Genomic DNA, 21477 nt, shown 5'->3' with positions numbered 1-21477 from the left:
ACTAGAGGGCCTCATCACAGCGGAAGGGGTCAAACATTGAAGACTCGGATGGGGAGGATATTCTCTCTATGAGAGGGTAGCAAATCAGTGGAATTCTTTCCAACTGAGGGCCATCAAGGCTGAGATAGGCAGACATTTAGTCAATTCACCATCAAGGGCCAGGAAGATAAAGCTGAGAAGGGGAGTTGAGGATTAAACAAATCAGCCCGTGATCTCATTGAAAACCCGCCGACTTGATAGGCGAAAATGCTTCCAACTGATCTAATATCTTTGCTGTCACTTGGAAGATGCTAAACCCCACTGTAAACGAAGGAAAGCACAAATTTAGGAAGCGATGACTGCAGTCAAACGGAGTCACTATTATTTATTGCTCAGAAAATCAAACTGTCAATTTGCCAGATTTCTTTGCTAACGTGGGCGGTAGAGTTGATCAATGGAGCTGTTGATTTGAGTGTTCTTGGATGTGAAAAAAATAAAGGTCAGTGACATTTGTTTTCTGGCAAAATACATGGCCTTTTCTGATGCTCACAATGAAAGAGATGGTTTCCAAGAAAAGACAGAGAGTAAGTCACCTGTAAAGTAATCGATGGCCAAGATATGACTCGTGTTGTTCTGTGGGACATATGAGATTTATTGATTATTGTTCTCCAAACAAATCCTTCACAATGAGATCGAGAGTGCAATTGTCCAGAATAAGATTAAAAATACAAAATAGAGACTGGTGGACCTGGGTTTCCAACGCACGTTATTGCGGCTAAACCGCAGATGACTGCCCACAATACGATCATGGAAACATACACCGATCCATCAGGTAACACAGAATAAGCTCAGCACCAGAGGACATGTCAGGAACAGCACCAGAAACACAACAGAAATATTTCTCTGCGCTGCTATGTTGGATGTATTTCTCAATGAGCAATCGAGAGTGACATGTTTTCCATCAGGAGTTACGTCCCACCCGGAAGTAACCAGTGTCACAGAGGGTCATGTGATCCAAGTTCCAAGCCCCGGAATCCGAGACACTCAGTTCCCTGTGGATAGCTCCAAGGAACAGCCGTCCGTGGCGTTTATGCGTTAGTTGAACTTTATGAATGAAGCTCGCTTGTTGTCGGCCTGTTTCTCCGATATCGTGTTTCATGCAGTCGCTGGTGGAATCTACACAACCACGTTTGTACATGATGGGTATTGGGTGTTGTGTTCTGGGGAGTTTTGTCTGAGCGAGGCTGTCGGTTTATGTGTCTGTTGTAACCCAGTGTGTTCAGAGGAGTCTGACTGTCAGTTCCCAGCAATTTATTTTAATAAAGGGGAGTATGCATTTCAAATTGCCTGGTGGCATATCCTCGTTGGGAATTTCGTGTGCCAGACATCTGGGAATGAAATCGTGGGGATATCCATTCTTGGCAAAGAAATTGTGTGGCAGTCCCGAATTGTCCCGACCAGCTGTCCCGAGTAGCAATCCGTCCAGACGGCAAGGTTTGGTGAGAACAGCACAATAGTAATAGGACAGGGCAAACAGAAGGCAGCCAGAGAGTTTCTCGAAGCAGGGCACACATCCGCGGATTCCATCAATAAACAGATTCATCTGGACCCAGTCTGTAACCCCAAAAACCGGAAGGAGCGGGAATGAAACCAAATCAATTCCAACTGCCACAGGCAGCAGCGCTTCACAACAGACTCTGCAGCCCTGAGGATGTCATCCAGAAATGTGAGGAAAATTCTGCAAACCATCTTCCCAGCTCCGCCAAACATTCCAGTAACAAGTCCAGGAGGCACACGGGCTCCACATCTTTCTGCTCCAAAACACTCCGGTTTTCTACAGCAGAGTATTGTACCCTGAACCCCCGGGAGCAAGGTGGGGATGGCAACCCGTACACGGCCAGGAACGGCAGTGAGAGCGAGGGCAACAGCTGCCATTGTCGTATGGACAGCCACAAACACTCCCTTTGAAAAGGACTTTGTCCATATGAAAGTCTGTGCAGCAGAATAACCCGGGGCCCAAACAGACTGCGCTGGGGATTCATATTCCAGACAATTTACGGTGTGCACCGTTTTCCCTGAAAGTGAGTGGGGATTGATATTTCATTGCTGACGTGAAACCAGATCCTACACTGAATCTGCTCGCCGGTTTTTGTTGCTGTGGTGAAACGGTGGGCAATCACGTTGTGAAACGTTGTTCGAGCTCTCTGGTTTCCTTCATTCCTGTCCTGGTCAGGGAGTCTGGGGATTGGTCCTCTCCATCAGATGGAGGGACCAGCGCATTGTTGACCCAATTTCATCAAGAATGGAATTTGTCATCTTCACTTCTCATGGTTCATTGTTGTTCTGTTTTGTTGTATGTTACTTGAGCACTTTTTGGGACTTGATAATGCATTAAAGCTCCAGTATGTTTGGAAGCATGGTTTGGAATTGTCTCGCTGACATTTGTGTGAGCAGTACATGACATAGACGAATCGCACTCCCTCAAAGTCAGCATGGCAGTGTGTCTGGCAATGGTTCCACCTTTTCTGTTTTGCTTCTGTTCCACGGTAAGAGCTGTCAGTTTTTAGATTCGCTGGAGTGCTGAGGGGGGTAACACAATTTGTGTGGTATTTTTCTTCAGGCTAAACTCCACCCTCCAGGAAAAATAGCCAAATGCGCTGAGTAACAAACAGCACGCGTTTTTTTTTTATCAAATGGTCTATTCAAGCTGGTGTCAGCTTCTGGAGCGTCTCAGAGTTGCCAAGCACGGAAACAGACCCTGTAATTTAACTTGCCACTGCTAAACAGATAACCGAAATTAATCTAACCATATTTGCCAAAATTTGTCCCTTATCTCTCCGAACCCTTTCAGCTGCCTTTGAAATGTTGTGAGCGCACTAGTCTCTGCCACTAAATATGGCAATTCATTCAGTACACACGGAAATGTCTGTGTTCAAAACAAGTGTCCCTCACATCCCCTTTAAATGTTACTGTTCTCACATTAAACCAATGTAATCTCGCTTCGAACTCATGTGCCTTGTGAAAAATTACTCCCTGACTCTTTTCCCTGTCCGTCTGCCTCATGTCTTTATAAAATTCTGTAAGGCCATTCCTCAGCCCTGAAGCTCCAGTGAAAACTGTCGAAGCCAATTCAGCTTCGTGCTATTGTCCAAACAGTGCAAACCTTGCAAACCCTTTCAATTACTTTCGAAATTGTTCCACGTTCGTAACTGAATGCGCGATCTGTTCGTGCCTGAAGTGAAGCGATGCTAAAACGCTAGTAATGAAATTCTGGCACGCGGCTCCGCTGTTGTAGTGTGGCCGAGTGGTCTAAGGCGCTGGATTTAAGTTCCAGTCTCTATCGAGTCATGGGTTCGAATCCCACCGCTACCAAGATCGCGGTTGTTCTGTTACAGGCAGTTGAACAGAGCCCCAATTCTGCGTTTTCGTTGTTGTGTTTGCCGCTGCTCAGGTCAACTATTCCGACTGAGTCTGAAAACAGTGTGTGAGCCCTGCTGTCGGGCCCTCCTCAACCACTCTGCTCTCTGTTTCTGTTTCTGTGTCTCAAATAGTCAGTGCATTTGGCTGGACGTTTGGTGGTTAGAGCCCGCCCTTAGAACCGACCCTCTATTATTTCAGTTCAAGCATTGAGACTAACCATGTCCCGAAACTGCAACCACGAGAACTCAGCCGAGTCTGCAGCTGGATATGGCCCCAATCTCTCCAAAGCCCCTCTGCCAACAGAAAGCCGCTACTGCAGCTTCAAGAAGCGGCTTCCTGCTCAGCCCTGGGACACAGCACATGGAAAATCCTTCCCCAGGAACAGCTCTTCCCATGTAAAAAGGACAACCATTCCACTTTAAATTGGAAATAGCTTCAGAGGATTGTTCCTGTTCTTGGAACGTTTCATAAACAAAACTCATGTCTCGCAAGTAAGAAGTGGGAAAAGTTGTTGGCAGGAAGAAGAGAGAAAGTGCTGACTGTGAGGACTCTGCCTCGTCAGCAGATGGGATTCCTTACACTCCAAACAGAAATGATTGGGTTTCCTTAGGTAATTTCCCAATTGATTTAGCGTCCGCCAGAGTGACTGGGAATCACTCCAGTGACATAAAGATGAGGATAAAAATATGAAAATATTTATATTGAATCTTAAATCCAGAGACAAGTGCTAAATTGATAATAATGTTCTGAAATAATAATAGCTGGAAATGGAAAGTGTGAATGATGATATTTGTGATTGGGAGAATGAACTGGATCCTTGTAAATTGCAATGCCAGTTGAAATATGCTCAGTATGAAATGACACACTCATCAATCGTGAGCCAGGCCCAGCTACTTTAGTCGGTAGAGCATGAGATGCTTCATCTCAGGGCCGGAGGTTCAAGCCTCACGATGGGCCCTTTCCCTCCTTTAAAGAAATCCAGCTCTCTGCTCCCCTTGCAGTATTGCAACCCAGTGCAGGGGCTGTTTTTGACACTTCGATCCGACTGTGTTTGATCACACCCCGTTTCTGAGTGAAAGCTGTCTCCACTTTCCTGGAAGTGCCAGAGACAAGTTTATCAGTGCAGCCGAATATCCGATGAATGGTGTCCCATTCAAAACATCAGGTTCCACTCCAAACGTGCACCAAACAAAGTCAAAATTGTCAGTACGAGTGTTTCAATGTCGTTTCACTTCAGGCAGACGGTCAGACAAAAGAGTAAGGGAGTAATTTTTCACAAGGCACATGAGTTCAAAGTGAGATAACATTGGTTTATTGTGAGAACAGCAACATTTAAAGGGGATGTGAGGGACACTTGTTTTGAACACAGACATTTCCGTGTGTACTGAATGAATTGCCATATTTAGGGGCAGAGACTGGTGCACTCACAACATTTCAAAGGAATCTGAATGGGTTCGGAGAGATAAGGGACAAATTTTGGCAAACATGGTTAGATTAGTTTCGGTTATCTGTTTAGCAGTGGCAAGTTAAATAGCAGGGTCTGTTTCCGTGCTTGGCAACTCTGAGACGCTCCAGAAGCTGACACCAGCTTGAATAGACCATTTGCTAAAAAACGCGTGCTGTTTGTTACTCAGCGTGTTTGTCTATTTTTCCTGGAGGGTAGTGTTTGGCCTGAAGAAAAATACCACACAAATTGTGTTACCCCCTGAGCACTCCAGCGAATCCAAAAACTGACAGCTCTTAGCGTGGAAAAGAAAAGGTGGAACCATTGCCAGACACACTGTAATGCTGACTTTGAGGTCGTGCGAGTCGTCTATGTCATGTACTGCTCACACAAATGGCAGCGAGACAATTCCAAACCATGCTTCCAAACATACTGGAGCTTTAAGTGCATTGTCAAGTCCCAGAAAGTGCTCAAGTAACATACAACAAAACAGAACAACAATGAACCATGAGAAGTGAAGATGACCAACTCCATTCTTGATTAAATTGGGTCAACAATGCGCTGGTCCCTCCATCTGATGGAAAGGACCAATCCCCAGCCTCCCTGACCAGGACAGTAATGAAGGAAACCAGAGAGCTATAACAACGTTTCATACCGTGATTGCCCACCGTTTCACCACAGCATGCCCGAGCCTGATTCTACCATTTCAGGGTGTGCAACTCGAATGCTCCCATTTCCTGGTGCCATGCACCAATTCTCTAATTTAGCTCCACTGTGCTCCAGGTCTCTCATTTACTGATACCCCAGACCAATTCTCCAATTCAGTGTTGCTTAGCACCATTCCCCCCAATTAGTGATGTCCTGAACAAGTTGTCCATTCAGTGTTGCCTTACACCAATCCTCATAGTGACTGACGCTTCGCCCAATTCAGGGGTGCCCTACTTTAAATCCTCCAAAATGTATTGTCCGGTCCCAATTCTCCCATTTAGTGCAACACAGCATAACTCACCCATTTCGTGCTGAACTGCACTAATTCACCCATTATCTGATGCCCTGTTGCAAATTCTCACATTTCGATAAGTCATTTAGTGATGCACTGAACTGAATCTCCATTTTACTGATGCTTGCAACATTTCTTCTTTTTATTGATTCCCTGGCCCAATTCCCCAATTTCGAAACGCTTTGCTTGAATTTTCTAATATCTTGACACTCACACCAGTTTTCCAATGTAATGGCACCGTGCACCGAAACTCCCATTTATTGATTCACATCAAATCTCCCATTTACACATATCCCTATACTAATTCTTCCATTTACTGATACCCGAGCCCGATTCTACCATTTAAGGGTGCGCTACTCTAATTCTCCCATTTCCTGATGCCATGCACCCATTCTGTAATTTAGCTCCACTGTGCACCAGGTCTCCAATCAATATTTCTCTGCAACAATTCTCTCATTTAGTAACCAGCTGCCAGAATTCTCGAATCTTGGCGATCCCTGCATTAAATCTCCTAATTACCGATCCTACACATATCTTCGCTTTGGTTGTGAACTGCACCAACTCCCCCATTACGTGGTGCCCTGTGTTAAATCTGGACCACTAATCCTTTGCAACATTTGTCCTATTTACTGATTCACTGCCCGTGTTCTCCCCTTTGCTCCAATTCTCGAAGTTATCAGCACCCTGCAACAGGTCTTTCATTTACTGATACCCCACACCAATTCTCCAATTCCGTGTTGCTTAGCACCACTTTCCCCAATTACTGAAGTCCTGAACCAGTTCTCCTCACAGTGCTGCTTTGCGCCAATCCTCATATTGACTGAGAATGTCGAACGCTTTTTGGGTGCCCTACTCTAAATCGCCCATCAAGTATTGCCCTGCCAAAATTCTCCAATTTCGTGTTACACTGCACCAATTCTTCCATGAAGGACCTCAATAGGTTAAAAAGGCAAGGTGATTTCCCTGTGATGGGGGAGTCCAGAAGCAGTTGGTACGTGTTAACGTTGAGAGGAGAGACATAAAAGGGACCTAAGAGGAATATTTTTCACGCAGAGGGCACTGTATGCATTAGCTGCCTGAGGAAGTAGTGGAGGCTGGTCCAATTACATTTCGATAAGCCCTTGCCCAATTCTCCCATTAAGTTGTTCCTTGCAATGGTTCAATTTACTGAAGCGCTGCCAGAATTCTTAAATTGTGGCATGGACAAGTTAGATCGAAGGATCTGTTTCTGTGTTGTAAATCTCGATGATTGTATGACTCTATTTATGGCTATTTCTCCCATTTCCCAGTCCTGCACAAATGCTGGAACTGCACCAACTCTCCCATTGAGTGTTAACTCCCCCCCCCCCCCCCCCCCGCCACCCCCTCTCCCCGGCTCCCCTCCGTTCTCCCACTTCAGATTTCATGGCACCTGAATGAATTCTCCAATTATTGGCGACCTGCATTTTTTTTTCATTTGATGGTGCACTGAACTGAATCTCCGATTAAATGATGCTTGCAACAACAATTCGTCTTATTGATTTCATGCCCCTATTCCCCAATTTAGACATGCTCTGCTCCAATTCTCTCATATATTGACACTCACAGCAGTTTTCCAATGTAATGGCGCTGTGCACCGAATGTCCCATTTATTGATTCCCACCAAATCTCCCATTTACTCATACCCCTGTACTAATTCTTCCATTGACTGATGCCCTAGCCCGATTCTACCATTTAGCAGGAGCCTCAGCTTTGGGAAGTGTGACTAGACCATGAAACCACAAGGAAAAGAAAGGCAATCAAGTGAGAGAAACTAAAAGCAATGGAGTTGTCAGAGGGAGATCAGAGGACGCGACACCTTTTTCTAAAGCGAAGAACCTAAGACCAGGAGGCAGTGTTTCCTCCCCATGCTGGGTTTCAGGCAATATGGTCAGAGCTGAAGCTGGGTTTGCAATGGGACAGGCAGGATACCATTTTACTGACCATGTAGGTGTGAACAACATACAAGGGTCTGCCTCGTCACTCTCAGGAACTCACTGTTTAACTAAGAAGCTGACCCACTGGATTAATATCTGTGTGCAGTGTTAATTAGCACAGAGCCAATCAGATCAGGGAGATCCCTTGGTGCCTTGCAGACTGCTGTGGGAGAAATGGGTTCTGGTTCCCTTCTCACAGATGCTGCCTGACCTGCTGAGGTTAGATTTCAGATCCCCAGGAACAGCACGGGTTTCCCTTTATGTATTTTCTTTCTCCTTACTCAATGGGTCATTTGTGATGCTTAAGATCCCACATGTTTTCTATTTCCCCCTTCAGCAGATCTTGTCACAGTAAATGACCTGTGCATATGAACACCAAGGTAACTCTATCCATGTTCACATTTCACACTCTGTAGTTCGGTCGAGTTTGTCTCTCTTTAGCCTTTTACACTAAACTCCATCACAGCGGGCTTCAGTCTGTTCATTTCCCTCCACAACCTTCTGCTATTTCCTGGTGACATTATTATTCACCTGTCTGTGCAAACAGTCCTGTTGGCCGGTATCATCCTCAGTATCTTCTCCAAATCCAAGTTAGATGGCAAAGAAAATATTGATTGTCTTTTCTGTCTCGATAATAAATGACCGTCTGTATCATTCGTATATAGAGAACAACATGGTTAAAATATTCATCCTAACAGTAAAAAAGCAAATTGGATTTTAATTCTTCTGTTTGCAAGTTGCAGTAATTTTTGATCACTCAGCATTTTTCTGTCCGAGCACATTAATTCTCCATGGTGAGCTTGAGCCATTTATTACAACAGCTTCAGTTTTTAACCAGCCTCTTATGTAATAATTTCTGAAACAGATTGGACGGAATTACCTTCATTCATCTTTGATTTTATTTCATCACATCTGTTGAATTTTAACTCCACACTGACTCTCCTTATACAGAGCCACTCTCTCCAGTTGGGTTTGTGTTGTTCTGCTCCAGGTATATTCCAAGTGTAAACAGCACCGGTGGCAAACTGACCCGCCTGTTGTCAACAGGAATAGATTCTTGTTGTACTTTTGAGACTGGTGTCATATTATCAAACTTGTATGTTGGGGCAGTAGAATTACCCTTTGGGTAGAGAACTGGCTCGAAGGTAGAAGACAGAGGGTGGTGGGGGAGGGTTGCTTTTCAGACAGAAGGCCTGTGACCAGAGGTGTGCCACAAGGATCCGTGCCGGGTCCACTGTTGTTTTGTCATTTATATAAATGATTTGGATGTGACCCTAGGACGAATGGATAGTACGTTTGCAGGTGATAGTAAAATTGGAAGCGTCAAGGACAGTGAAGGTGGTTACCTCAGAGGACAACGGGATCTTGATCAGATGAGCGAATGGGCCGAGGGGTGGCAGATTGAGATTAATTTAGATAAGTGTGAGGAGCTGCATTTTGCAAAGGCAAAAGAGAGCAGGACTTATTCACTGAATGACAAGGTACGAGGGGTGTTGCTAAACAAATAGAACTGGAGTGGAGCTTCATAGATCGTTGAAAGTGGACGAACATTTCGATAGGACAGTGAAGAAGGCATTTGTCATTTTTGTCTTTATTGCTGAGTTAATTGTGTAAAGGAGTTGGGAAGTCATGTTGCAGTATTGGTTCAGCCACTTTTGGTATAAAGTGTAATTCTGGACTCCCTCCTATAAGAAGGGTGTTGTGAAACTTTAAACTGTTTAGAAAAGATTTCCTAGGATGTTACCAAGGTTGGAGGGTTTGAGCTGAAGGGTAAGACTGGATAGGTTGACCTTATTATCCCAAGAGCGTCAGTAGCTGAGTGGTAACCTTATAGAGGTTCATAAAATCATGAACGGCCTCAATAGGGTAAAAAGGCACGGTTATTTCCCTGTGGAGGGGGAGTCCAGAAGCAGATGGCATGTGTTAAAGTTGAGAGGGGAAACATAAAAGGGACCTAAGAGGAACATTTTTCACGCATGAGCTGCCAGAGGAAGTAGTGGAGGCTGGTACAATTACAACATTTACAAGGTATCTGGGTGGACGAAGGAATTTTAAAGGGTTCATAGGAATACAGGCCAGATTCTGACAAATAAGATGAGATTTACATCGGATATCAGTTCGGCATGTTGGAATAAATGATTTGTTTCTGAGCTTATATTGCTCTGAGTGGGTTGAGCTTCGGATTGTAGATTTATGAAGCAGAAAGTAAAGTGTGGCACAGAGTTAGATCGAGAAATCCTGCTGATCTCATCAGCTTAATACTGTTTTCCTGATCCTCCTCCTTCAATCAATTTTTCAGATCCTCATTCAGAATTCCTAGAGCTCTGTAACTGACCTGGAACAATGTGTGGAAAGTCCTATTGTAGTCCACACGAGGTACCTTTCCCACTGCCCTGCTCCCACGGCCTGCAATGCTGCAGACTGAGCAGACAACCCGAAGCACAATGATGAGCCCCTTCCGGCCCACGGCCCTCCTTCTCGCTGAGTGAAGACAATCACCAGAAGCAGAATCCAGCTCTTGTTTGAGCCTTGAATACCTGACTCTGTCTCATTGAGTGAAGATTGGACTCAGAAACAGAAATGAAATCATCTTCCTATCTGCATTGTGTCACTCTTTAGGATCCCTGTGTGTCTGAGTTCAGGTCATTTGATTGGAATCTACGGATAGTGTGTCCCCAGTGAAATGGAAAGAATGGTGGAGGAGCTCACTAAGGGACATCTCTCAAAGTGAGAATCAGAAAGATGCTATTCAGCATTGGAAGGGTTTAAGAGGAATTGATGGCTCAGAAAAAATGTTTTGCAGATGTTTGTAAAACTTAGGCACTCTTTTGTTTATGGAGTTTATTTTATCCTTGTGTAGATTTGACACATTAACCCTCCTTCCCCACCACTACAGAAGCTGTTGTAACTGTTCAGTGTTTCCAGCGGCTTCTGTCATTATTTCAGGTTCCTGACGGGAACAGTCTCTCACTTTTCGAACAAAACAAACCCATCCTTGTGCTGCACCCAATGTTTCAATAAGAAATGGGAAGCAGCAGTGGGGAAAGCTTCCGAGATGCCGAGCAATGCTGCCCGGGTCCACACTGCAATTCACAGGAATCATCGCCAGGCAAAGCAAGGAGCAATCTGACAGATCCATTTTACCACAGAATGAAAGAACAACTTTCTCGGTTCATTCGAGGGCACTACTTTTGAAAGCTATTTACAGACGACAACACTGTGCTAGCCGGGAATCGAACGCTGGTCAACTGCTTGGAAGGCAGCTATGCTTATCACTATCCCACTATCCCACCATCCCCCTGCTAGCAGCTCCCTCTCCATTCCCAAACACACTTAACAAGGCCGTGATCATCACCAACTGGATTGGGGCTGAAATCCAAACAAGAAATTGCTGGGTAAGCTCAGCGGGTCTAACAACACCAGAATCAGAAGCCTTCAGTTCTGAAGACCAATCCCTGGATCCGAAAGGTTCCCTCCCCACAGATGATGCCAGACCTGCTGAGTTTCCCCAGCAATTTCTGTGCTGTCTCTCAGATCTGCAGCATCTGCAGTTCTTTGTTGGAAACAAAGCAAACGTTGAGCCACCGAAGGGGATATTGGGTCAGGTGATAGTCTCCCTCATCCATAGAGACAGATGGGAAGGAGCATGGAATCATAGAATCCCTGCAGTGTGGAAACCGGCCATTCGGCCCATCATACATCCCACCAAGACTCATCCCCACCCCCACCTCTCCCTGTAACCCCGCATTTACCTTGGTAATCCACATCACCTACACATCTCTGTATACTATGGATAGTTTACCATGGCCAACCCACCCTAACCTGCACGTGTCTGGACTGTGGGAGGGAACCGGAACACCCGGAGGGAACCCACACAGACCCGGGGAGAAGGTGCAAACCCCACACAGACAGTCTTCAATCAGACAGGGATCTGGGGAATTGGAGAGGTTTAGAGAGGGAGTCCAGGCGGTTAGACTGGTGTGTGAATGATGGGCCGAACAGCCTGATCTCAGTGCTGTAAAATCTCTACAGAAACATGGCTCCCTAATATGCAGCATTCATCACAGTTTGTATTGTGCTTTAATCCGTCCTGTTATTGACCTTATTCTGAATGAAATGGATGGAGAGGTGTTGTTTGTGCTTTCAGTCAGATCTGTGTATTGGTGGGTCAGGAGCATCATACCCAATAACAACAGGGGGAGGGCGGATTGAATTCCTGCCCCTTACAGATCCCATTGCAACATGCCATTTCCTCAAGGATTTCATTTGGTTTAAGATGTTTTATTATTAATACCACCACAATATATTGATGCCCTTCTATGTATGTTATGAATTTGGACAGAGCGATCCCTCTTTTCTCTGTGACCAAACGGAATATCAAGGAGTCAGATTGGAGAATGTATCCTCTCACAGAAACAGGAACAGGGAGATGTCATTCCCTCTGAAATAAACACAGGCCATGCTGAGAAATCTGATAAGGTCAGGCAGCATCTATAGAGAGAAGGCAAAGGTTAACCCGTGTGTTATGAGGGTGAGGGGATTCAACAGAACGGAAGGAAGTTAGAAAAGTAATGATTTCTGAGCAATTGGGATGGGGGTAACGCTGAAGGAAGAATGAGATGGTTTGTAATAGGGTGGAGGCTGCAGAGATTTAATGATAAACGGTTTCATGGAAACAAATCCAAAAGGGATTGGAAATAAGGTCATTTAACGTCTAAGAGGTCAGGAAATGTGAGCAGGAGGAGACTATACAGCCTGTTTAAACAGTTCAGTCTGTTCTGGCAGTCAATCCTATCAGAGCTGGTTTGAGATTTCAAATCCGGTTTCCTATCCACTCCCCATATCCCGTGACTCCCTGAGACCCCGGCAATTTGTCTATTCCAATCTGAAATGTACTCAGTCAGTGAACATCCACAATCCTCAGGGAGAGAGAATATTAAAGACTCAGAGGCCTTAGAGTGAAGCGCTGTCTCCTCATCTCAGTCCCAAATAACCTGCCCCTTACCCTGAGAGGGTGGCAATCGAACCCGAATGACCTGCGGATGCTGTAACATTAACGCTGATTTCTACGCACAGATGCTGCCTGACCTGCTGAGCTTTTCCAGCAACTCCCGAGACTGTGTTATTGTGTTTCAGATTCCCAGACCCACAGGATTAATTTCTCAGCATCTCCCCTCTCAAGCCTCTTCACAATCTGGGACATTCCAATGAAACCACCTTTTCATTTTATAGAATATGGATCCAATTTATTCAGAAGCTCAGCCCTGGAGCACACGGGTCCCAAATACTGAGCTTTATTTTGTGATTCATTAATGTGTTTGGGTCATTGCCGCTGGGTCCCCACAGATTGCTCAGATATAATTGCTCTGGTGAAGGTGACAGTGAGTTATTGCCTTGAACTGCTGCCATTTATTTGCTGCAGATAAACCCACAATAATGTAAGGGAGGTAGTTCCAGGATTTCCAACCAATGGCACTTGTGGGACTGAGATGTTTTTCCATGCCAGAGTGGGGAGTGGCTTGATGTGGAATTGTCACCTGGTGGTGTTCCCGTGTATCTGCTGTGTTCAGCATTCCACATGATAGTGCCGTGGGTCTGGAAGCTGCTCTGGAAGGAACCTTGGGTAATTTCTCCAGTACATCTTGTCTATGGTACACATTGCTGCTACTGAGTGTCGGTGGTGGAGACAGGGGATGTTTGTAGCTGTGGTGATGAACAAGCTGCACTGCAAGTTTATTCCACCTAATTATGGAGAACACAACTACTCTCCATCATCATCAATCCATTTCACAGACGGACACCCAGTGATTACACGGATCTGTTAATTGTACAAATGACCATGAGATTGTAACCAGATTCCCCTCTTCCCTGACAATGGGCTGAGGGACATCCCGCGACAGTTGCACTTTCTCATGGACATTCTTTCTGTAAAAGCTGGGAATCAGCTGATGGGACACAGACTGTGTTACAGATGGTTACACTCAGGGCACTCTCACTCACTGCACACCGTGTCTGTCTGTATTTTTGCACGTGTCTCTCTGAATGTGTGTGCGCATTATTGTGTGTGTTTCTGTCTCTGTATTTCCGTCTGTGTCTACCCATCTATCTCTGTTTGGCTATCAGTGTCTGTGTGAGTATGTGTGTGTCTCATTGTGTGTATTAGTGAGTGTCTCCATTTGTCTGTATCTCTTTTGTCTGTATCTGTGCAGCGGGCTCCCTGTTGTTTTGGGAACTGTATGTATTGAAATGGGGCTGAAACCCGCCTCTATCTGTATCTCTATCTATTTCTCTTATGTTTAAAGTGACACAGTGCTTTTGGTCATGTTGATGCATGTTTGTGTGTGTGTGTTCGTATGGTAGAGAGAGAGAGACAGATGTCAATACGTACAGATACTGAGAGACACACAGAGATGTGCAGAGAAACATACAGCAGCACATAGAGAGACAAATGCAATCACGCAGGCACATACACACACACACACACACACACACACACAAACACACAGACAGATATTGATGGAGACAGCAAAAGTGAAGACGCTAACAGAATTCCTTGTTCCTAAAACTAAATGACAAATTAATCAATTTTTTTTGGAGTATTTGACTTTAATTTATCCATAATTTTAGCTGGATGGCTGTGCCTTTAACAAATTTGTTATGGAAATAAGAAGAAGTGGCTTAGTTGGCAGAGTGCGAGGTTACCTTTGAAAGGTGAAAGCAGTTTGAATCAATGAACCACTTTTGGCCATCCCTGAGTTTTCCAGTCTTATCAAAATTGCCACTGATGCTGGTGAATTGGGGCGAAGTGCTGTCTTGTTCCAGGATGATGAGTTAGGAATTGTGATACCTGGAGGATGCTGCTATTAGAAACAATACCAGGCATTGGGAAAAATCCTCTCCCATAGGAAAGGGGGCTTTGGGATTACTGTTGGCTCTTCAGCACTTTGAAGTCTATCCAACAAAGAACAATGACATACTAAACGACATTGATTGTAATCCACTGGCCTTCTTTACAAAGGATCAAATAAACAATGCAGGACTGTTCCGATCGAATCTTTTGTTGTCACCATTTTATGTAAACGTCATACACATTACTGGATAACTTAATGGGAATTCAGATGGATTGTCCCAAGAGTCAGATGCTGAAATATGTAAAAGATTTAAGGAATACTATGATTGCATAACATTGTAAGAAGGGAGAAAGAATAAATAGATTGAACATTATTTTTTATTTTGTGCATCTTGTATTTTGCAAATAAACGTGTTTTTGAAATGGCATTTTAGTTTTCTCAGGGCGACTGCAAATCAAAGAAATTTTTTAAAAAATCTTCAGTTTAATTTGGACTAAAGTGTGAAAGGAGCGACCTTACAAACAGCCGATTAGTGGAAGATTGCTGCACGGTTTGACAGCGATTCACCTGGGAGTGACCCAATGATTGAAGTCTGGTTGGAGATGAACAGAGTTATTCACAGATGGAACTTTGGTTTGAAACAAGGAGCTGATTGATAATTGGCCACTAGTTCACCAATGACAAAAGCTGTCTGCCTGCCAACAGTGATGTGATTGGTTCTCAGGCAGGTAAACAGCTTGGGACCCTGCACAAGATAAAGAGAAGTCTTGAGCTGCTCAGGAGCTCTCTCTGTTCTCTGCAGTAAAAGGCAGTTTAATCCTGAAGAAACCTGGTTTACTTTTGATTCCGCTGTTCCCATGAGATCTGCGTTTTTGACGAGTGTCTTAGGGACTGTCGATAAGTATTAACCAGTCCTTCTATCTCTTGTAAATCAATGAGCGCCTGCAAGATGCAGCAAAAAAATATTGTTTTGCGTAAAATCGAGTACAAATCATGCCTTATATAAGGACATCGGTTTAATATAGTGTTGTGGCCATAGAACAGGTGCAGAGAAGGATGAACTCTAATAAATAACAGGCCCAGTCACACGTCTAATAACAGCAGGGGGGAAACTGCTCCTGAACCTATTGGTACATGTTTACAAACGTTTGTACCTTCTGTCCAATGGAAGAAGGTGGAAGAGAGTATTGCAGGGGTGGGCGGGGCCTTTCATGAAGCAGTGGGAAGTCGAGACCGATGGAAGGAAATGTGATTTGGGTTATGGACTGGGTTGGGTTCATGCCTCTCTGTAAGTTCTTGCAGTACGGGCAGAGCAGGTACCATACCAAGGTGTGATGCACCTGGATAGGATGCTTTCAACAGTGCAGTATAAAAATTGGTCAGAGTCATTGCCGAAATGCTAAATTTCCTTCACCTTCTGAGTAAGTAGAGGCATTGATGAGCTTTCTTGGCTGCAGAGTTGACATGGATGGACTGATTGCTGGTCATAGTAATTCCTCAGAACTTGAACCTCTCAATCACCTCCACCTCAGCACCAATGAGAGAGACCAGGGTCTGTCCTTCAGTCCACTTCCTGAAGTCAATGACCAGTTCCTTTGTCTTGCTGACATTGAGGGAGAGATTGTTGTCCTTACACCATACCACTAAGCTCTCTTTCCTGTAATCTGTCTCACCGTTGCTTGAGATCCAACCAACTATGATGGTGTCATTAGCTAATCTGTAAATGGTGTTCTCAACCATCCTTCTTGATTCTGATCTGCAGGTCAGAAAGTTGAGGATCCAGTTGTAGAAGTGAGGAAAGAGTCCCAGGGCTCAGACTGTGTCGATGAGTCTTGTTGGCATTATGGTGATCAAGGCAGAGCTAAAGTCAATATATAGGTGTCTTACGTCGGTGTCCTTGTTATCCAAACATTCCAGGGATGAGTGAAGGGGAGGAAGATGGTGTCTGCATGGATCTATTTCGATGGGAGGCCAATTATAGTGGACCAAGGCATTCTGGGAGGTTGGAGTTAATGTGTGCCATTCCTAACCTCTCAAAGCACTTCATAAATGTGTTCAGCCAAGACTGTATTAAATATCGGAGCAGGTTCGAGGGGCCGAATTCCTGACTCCAGCTCCTTTTTCTTGTGTTTGTTTGTTCCTTACAGCACAGAGGGAGACATGTTAACGAATGGCCCCGGCAGTCAATGAAGATTCAAATACACAAAGTGGGTCAGTGTGACACTTGGTAAATGCCCGTTTTCTGGATAAGACGCTCCTGATTCCACGCCAAAACTCTGACAGATTCTGAACAAGGCCACACATCTACAATTCAGTCGCAGACCTGTCATCTTACCTTTTGTGTATTCTTATCGTTTACATTGGTTGAAGTTTTGAAAGTCAGACAGACGGCTGACATTTTTAATTATCTCAGGGCACTGACCTTAAACACATTCTTGAATCCACATGTTAATTAATTGAAACATTGTAACGTTTCCTGCTTTTGCAGTTTAATTTGTAAATTAACATTTCCACAATGCCAGAATGTATGGATGGAAAAGGCTTTTTATTCATTTGCCCCTCTCCTGTGCTGACTGAATTCCAGACTCAAACTGAAGCCTTCTCTGTCCCTGCACCCAGATTAACATTGTACCATTTACTTTAGATTGTCCCTTCTCTAACATCCAGAATACATCTGTTCACATCCCGCTTTATTTCATCTGCAGGAGGCCGAGAGATGATCATGTACAAAGTGTAAGGTGTGTTTTAATCTGCAAAGCAGGACAAATGTTTTCAGAAGTGTCAGTCAGTTAGCCATTTTAGGTTTATTCACAGCAGCCATTTCATGTTAGCACAGAACTGACAGTGACTTTATAAACAGGGAAAGGCAAGAACGAGTGGGGACTTGGGAGTCCATGTGCAAGTGAATGCAGCGGAGATTCACAGAACTATAGCTGGGCAGCATGGGTTCAATGGCCAGGGAAATGACACAAGTTCAGGATGGTGTCACTGGGATTTAGAAAGATCTGACATGATATAAGTTTGAGATTTATGACAGGAACTGTTGGGTTAGATAGGGAGAGATTATTTTCTTTGCTTCTGGAGGGTCATTGTCTAATAACTTAACAATAGACTGGAAGCCTTTGGAAACTCGGGCCGTGTTCAGCGTGAGGTTAGGATTTGTTTAAATCACCCGATACTGTCCCCATTTAAACTCTCCCAGAAAATGGGTCCGCATGGGTTAGGTACAGAGTAAAGCTTCCTATACACTGTCCCCATCAACCAATCCCAGTATGGAGTTAGATAAGGAGTAAAACTCCCTTTACATCACCCCCATGAAACCGTCCCAGGATAGGGACCATAAGACCATAAGATGATAAGACATCGGAGTGGAAGCAAGGCCATTCAGCCCATTGAGTCCATTCCGCCATTTAATCATGGATGATGGGCGCTTCAATTCCACTTCCCCACACTCTCCCTGTAGCCCTTAGTTCCCTGCGAGATCATTTCCATGTCTCCTCATTTCCATTCTTACTCTAATTTTAAAGCTGTGCCCATGGGTCCCCGCCGAACAGAAACAACTTCCCAGCATCCACCCTTTCTAAGTCATGCATTATCTTGTAAGTTTCTATTCTCTCTCCCCTTAACCTTCTAAACTCTAATGAATATAATCCCAGGATCCTCAGCCATTCGTATGTTAGGCCTACCATTCCAGGGATCATCCGTGTGAATGTCCTCTGGACATTCTCCAGTGTTAGTATGTCCTTCCTGAGGTGTGGGGCCCAAAACTGGACACAGTATTCTAAATGGGGCCTAACCAGAGTTTTATCAAGTCTCAGAAGCACATCGCTGCTTTTACATTCTAAACCTTTTGAGATAAATGACAACATTACATTTGCTTTCTTAACCACAAATTCAACCAACAAGTCAACCTTTAGAGAATCCTGGACTTGCACTCCCTGATCCCTTTGTACTTTGGCATTAGGACTTTTCTCACCGTTTAAAAAATAGTCCATGCCTGTATTCTGTTTTCCACAGAGCAACACCTCGCATTTGTTCACGTTGAATTTCATTACCCATTTCCTGGACTCGTCTCCTAAACTGCCTTAATCTTTCTGCAACCTCCCCACCTCCTCAGTACTACCTGTCTGTCCACCGAACATTGTCTTATCGGCAAACTTCGCCAGAATGCCCCCAGTCCCTTCATCCAGATCATTAATAAATAAAGTGAACAGCTGTAGTCCCAACACTGAACTCTGTGGGACACCACTTATCACTAACTGCCATTCTGAAGAAGAAACTTTTATCCCACCTCTCTGCCTTCAGCCAAACCTGAATCCATGCCAGAAGCTCACCTTGGACACTATGGGACTTCCCCTTACTCAGCAGCCTCCCATGAGGCACCTTATCAAAGGCCTTTTGGTAGTCTAGATCGATAACAACTACAGAGACAATAAAACACTTTCTCCATATGACCAAAAACTGATTGTCTTACATCCACTGGTGTCCTGGTCTTATGTGGGTCACAGATTGAGCTCTGAAACATCTCCAGGACAATCTCTGTCTCAGGGTCTGTAAGTCTCCCTGTTTCTAAAATTCCCTCCATTCCCTACAATGCTGGATAAATTCCAAAACAGCTCGATTCCCTGTAAAACATTTTGGGATATCTTTAAGATATAAAACAGAAAGTGCTTTCTCATTGTCCACTCCTCCATTTAAATGAGGATATTCAGTGTATTTCTGCTACATTTATATTGTCCGTAAATCACACAGAACATTCCCACCCAGGGACCGTGAACACTCCGGAAGGTCCGTGAAGTGTCGGTCTTTATTGCAGACGATTGGCCATCGACAGTAAGGACGCCTTCCTGTGACTGTTTCACTGAGACAGCATCAGGAATCCTGTGGCCCACTTTGATCCTCACACTGACTGTTCATCGTCTCTGCAAAGAAAATCACATTTTCAAGATGCAGGAATGTCTGAACGAAAACAGCTCCTGATGTGCTTCCCCAATGTAATCACTGATACTTTTCAGGGCGAGATTTTCAGGAGGACATTAAACTGACAGAAACACAGAAACCAGGAGCAAGAAGAGGCCATTCAGCCCTTCCAGCCTGCTCTCCCATTCAGTGTGCTCATGTCTGACTTTATCGCACTGCTATATTCCCAATTTCGCTCCAAACCCCGTGATGTCATTAACCCGTTAAAAAAAATGTCAATGTCTTTCCTGAATATACTCAGTAACCTGTGCTCCACAGCCTTCTGTGAGAGAGAATTCCTCAGGTTGATCACTCTTTGTGAAGATAATTCTCTCCCTCTCTATTAGAAATGGGTGAGCCCATGTCCTGAGACTGTGATGCATGTTCTGAGAATACCCGGCCCAGGGGATACAGCCCACCCCTTATAGCTAGTCTGTCCAACCATTAGAATTGGGTACATTTCCATCAGATCCCTCTCTCAGTGTCCTGAATACATGCCCAGATAAACCAACCTCTCATGGGACAGTCCTGTCATCCCTGGGACTTGCTGAGTGAAGCTAATGAGCTGTCAGAGGAAGTGGTGGAGGATGGTACAATGACAACATGTGGTTCACGTTTGTAGGAGGAACAGAAATAACAAACAGAATGATTCGGTTGATAATATTGAAAAGTTATTGAATATCATTACCCAGAGGGATTTATGGTCTCAGAAATGTAACTGATGGTGGAGTCAATGAGGAGGAGGACACATGAGACACTGTCAGTTATTTCCAGCAGACCGGATAAGGACAGGGAGGTAGGCTGCTGTGAAACTCTCTCGGTCAGACTTTCTCTTTCATTGAAGATATTAATATCCCTTTGGATCCTCCGTCACACAATCGCTCTGTAACAGATTCTAAACACAGCATCACTGGGGTCTCTCACATTGAGGATGACTCTCTTCCACTCTGAGTGAGTCACGAGGTGGCTGGGCAGACCAATGCTGCTCATTGGGAAGGATTCCTGAAACAGGGAACGTTTACGGTTTGGAGGTACTTACAGAGATAGAGACCGTGCATATGCTTCAGGTTGGGTGAAACCATTGACATATCTGATATCAAGATAACTTTAAAATACAGATTTGAAGGCAAGACCAATTTGAAACGCAGATGTTGCTGGAGACAGCGCAGTTCAGATGGAAACCACATGGTGTTACCTAATGGATAGCAGACACTTCAGCGACATGAAGCCGACTGACAATATAAACCATGGTTAACATGTCAAGTCTGAGTCTGAAATTTCCAGTCATGGTGTAAGAACACGGTATAGCAAGATTTAAACAGCATGTGGATTGATGCAGTAATTAAATACAAACAAACACACTTGATACTGTGATTTGGTTCGAAGTTATCCAAAACCTCGGATTTAAAAGTGAAATTGGGAACTGTCTGAGACAATTCCCAGGAAGGTATGGAGTGTGTGCTCTGCTCTCTCTTGATGACATTGACCCCTGTACTGAATGTAGACTCAGTTCCTGGAACTGTCTCCAGCTTTTCTCCCAATCCTTTAGACAAGCTCCTTGGACTGAGATACTTAATGTTCGCAATCATCTTGTTTATAGATATAATCTGTCTAGATTATCCCCAGTCCACCCACCCCTCATCTTCCCCACCTCCCAATCATCCGAGCACTCTTACTAGGCAGCTGGAGAACAGAATACCCCCAGTGCCAGCTACTGGTGGGAGAATCAGAATGACATTAATAATTGGGATGGTTTTATTGAAGCATAATAAACAGTCCAGCATCGACATGGATTTTCGTTTTGAAAACAGAAACGTTGTTTGTTTTCTCAGATGCAAAGAGCTGAAAACCGAAGCAGCAGAGTTGAAG

General features: G+C 44.4%; 1 non-coding gene across 1 annotated transcript; it reads left to right on the top strand.

Moving 5' to 3' along the window:
• Nucleotides 1–3269: 3269 nt before the first annotated feature.
• trnal-uaa (transfer RNA leucine (anticodon UAA)) lies at nt 3270–3351 on the top strand. The gene has a single exon. It is a non-coding gene; the product is annotated as a tRNA-Leu (tRNA).
• Nucleotides 3352–21477: the final 18126 nt, after the last annotated feature.

This window comes from Chiloscyllium punctatum, chromosome 24 (assembly GCF_047496795.1).
Source record: "Chiloscyllium punctatum isolate Juve2018m chromosome 24, sChiPun1.3, whole genome shotgun sequence".
NCBI classification, from domain to species: Eukaryota; Metazoa; Chordata; class Chondrichthyes; order Orectolobiformes; family Hemiscylliidae; genus Chiloscyllium; species Chiloscyllium punctatum.
The sequence above is the reverse complement of the archived record's forward strand: the minus strand, read 5'-3'. Positions and strand labels throughout refer to the sequence as shown.